Source organism: Macrobrachium nipponense, chromosome 16, assembly GCF_015104395.2.
Source record: "Macrobrachium nipponense isolate FS-2020 chromosome 16, ASM1510439v2, whole genome shotgun sequence".
Classification (NCBI taxonomy): Eukaryota; Metazoa; Arthropoda; class Malacostraca; order Decapoda; family Palaemonidae; genus Macrobrachium; species Macrobrachium nipponense.
In genome coordinates this window covers 57,491,636-57,494,448 of record NC_087209.1, presented here as the reverse complement: position 1 = coordinate 57,494,448, position 2,813 = coordinate 57,491,636, and the positions used below count along the sequence as shown (strand labels likewise).

Sequence of the window (2,813 nt, the reverse complement as noted above, 5' to 3'; positions counted from 1 at the left end):
TCATATCTGCTCTTAACATTCTATCCAGAATTTTGTTCACTACAGTACTAGATTTCCCAACACGCATTTCATTCATTCATTTCTTGATTTTAGTTTGGCACTGAATGGCTCCATTTTCCTCCTTGTCTAGGCACATGGACAAAATATAATACGTATATCTGTCCACCCATGTAAGCTTAAGTATAAATCAAGCTGAAAGGGACTTTTTGATTATGAAGACCCGTAATAAAAAAGTAAAAATGTTTTCCAGTATTTTAAAGTTGTGTTTATTTTTTTATTTTCATGTGTAGTGCTGGAACTAATCTTGTTTTTATTTACTTTCTTTTCTAATGATGGAGGAAATCTATTTACTTGTTTATTTTCATTTTTAGTGATGGAGCCAATCTCGGACAGTGACCGACTGCGGCGCCTCCGTGAACTGGAGGCGCAGCTACGGGATCCAAGAGGTGTTCTCAATGTTGACTCGTTATTGGTAAGTATAGGCTGTAAACCGCTTTCCGTGAGATATGATCTGAAATGAAAGTTTGCCTGATTGTCAATTGTTGTTTCAGTTATTATTCAAAAAGGTAGTTTTATTTTACTAAAAAAAAATCTTTCCTTTCCTTGTTACTAATAATTTTATTTTAATTTTTAAAAAATTTTTTTAGGACTCTGTACAGGCAATGGTCTCTGATTGTGATCATCAGGCCATTAGAAGGAACAAAAATGTTGAGGCATTTGTCAACAGATGTAAGTGATTTTCCCCATTTATTTCCATACTACTGCTAACCTTTTCAGATTCTGGTGATGTAGAACTACTGTACTATTCTTAGCTATTTGAAGTCTGATGACTTAAAATTGCTTTTACAAATTCTCTGCTGTTTGAATTCTGATAATGTAAACTTACATTGTTCATCTTTCAACTGTTTGAATTTTGATGTTGTAAAATTACATGTGCTGTTCTCAAATATTTGAATTCTGATGATGTAAAATTGTCATCTAACTCAAAAGTTCAGATACCATTGATTTAAAGTTACATCTTCCACCAGTTTTTAATCATCCAGATTCTGATAATGTAAGATCACAATACAGCATCTAATTCTCAATTATGAAATGAATCTTACCTCTATTATTATGATAGGTATAAAAGTCCCACTTGATGACTGGGAGAACAACAGATTATAAAACAAAAAATATCTACTTAGATTGTCATGTTGTTTTCCATTGACTCTTTCCTTAAGGGTCAATCATGGATTATGTGACTGTTGTTAGCTTTGTTTCTGTCGTTGCGGTAAGAGGACTGGTGTACAGAATGTTGTTTAATTTGCTTTTTGGGATAGTTTTGTTTTAATGTTGATTGGCTTTGTGGACAGTTTAGGATGTCTGTTAAAGAAGACATTAATAAATCCTCCTTAGTTTGACTTTAACTTGCTGAAGTCATGTATTAGGTGCTGGAGTAAGGATTGTTTATTTAATGACTGCTGTAATGAGTATGTTAATTGGCCAATTAGTGTCGGGTATAGTTACTTGAAATGTAGAGGTGGTGCGAAGCTGAAAGGAGTAGGATTCGTCAAGGTAGGAACTCTATCTGAGATAATAAGCGATTAGAGTAAGCGCCTTTTTAGTGATTGGTCAGATAGTTGCTTTCCTCTTTCTCCAGTGCATAATAATCCTTCTCCTGAGTCCCTCAAGATGTTCCCTTTCTCAGATTAAATCTCCCCACATCAGTCAGGATATGAGGGTTAGAAAGTTGGAATCAGATGTAGCTAGTCTTAGGGCCACATTAGAAGAATTTGTGGAATTTATGATAGCTGTTTTAGCTGTGTTGCCCCACTATTTTACAATCAAGATTTGGGTTTTACCTTGTGGCAGAGGTAGAGCTTAATAATTTCCTTGGACTCTCCCTCTTTACTGGAGGTACAAAGGAGCAGGGTTTGTTGGGGAGAGGAAATGGTTTGTGTACCTAGGCTTCTTTTGCTGATCAACCTGGCTTGATGTGTTAGGCCGCCAATAGATGCACGTTAGATTGAGCAAAGTGCTGGTAAATAAGTTGCTGGTGTTGTAGGCGGAGAGCAGCAAGCTTATGCTAGGTCTGAGTCTTTTCTCAAGATCTTCTTGGAGGCTACAAACCCCTAGCAATCCATATCCTGGAACTCCTTCTTCTGGCTAGTACGTAGTGCCTCGATATGGTGTGATTTTCCACTTATGGTACTGATTGCCCTAGCCCTTCATCTTGGTCTCCCAGGCATGTTGCTTATGCCAACAGGTCTTTGCCAGTTGTCCAACATTTAGGAGGTTTCTTTCGGTATTAAAGATAGTAGTTTTGATTGCAGTCACTCTCCTTTGTAGTCTTCTTTCTTCCTGTTCTCCCAAACGTTAGAGGCATACTCTTTCACCGCTTACTCTTGTTAGGAGAGGATGTATTGGGTTTCTCATTTTAGAGCAAGGTTGCCTGTGGCACCACACTACGTTTCTTTTCTAGAACTGTCACCTGTGGTACTTTGCACCACAAACCTCGATCCTGGCCTTTTTCCTAAAATTGTTCTGCCATATGGACTAATCTAGTCGCACATTTATTCTTTACTGCAATGAGACAACACCCCACCACTTGAATTTTTGAACATGAATTTTATCAAATTGACAATACATTGTAGAATTGGTAGTGTACACTATTTTTTAAATTGTTTTATTTTCCATGACAATGTTGAAAAATTGCATTTTTTATTTCAGATCGGGAGTCCATTATAGGACATTCGAAAGTGTTACGCATGCGTGCTTGACGATTTCATCAATATAAAAGTCATTGGGAAGATGAGGCCGCCTTTGGAGAGAAG

At 36.9% G+C, this 2,813-nt stretch overlaps 1 protein-coding gene across 1 annotated transcript in view; it reads right to left on the bottom strand.

Moving 5' to 3' along the window:
* Positions 1–2,813, bottom strand: part of LOC135195728 (rho-associated protein kinase 2-like) — a 166,614-nt gene that overhangs the window by 125,169 nt on the left and 38,632 nt on the right.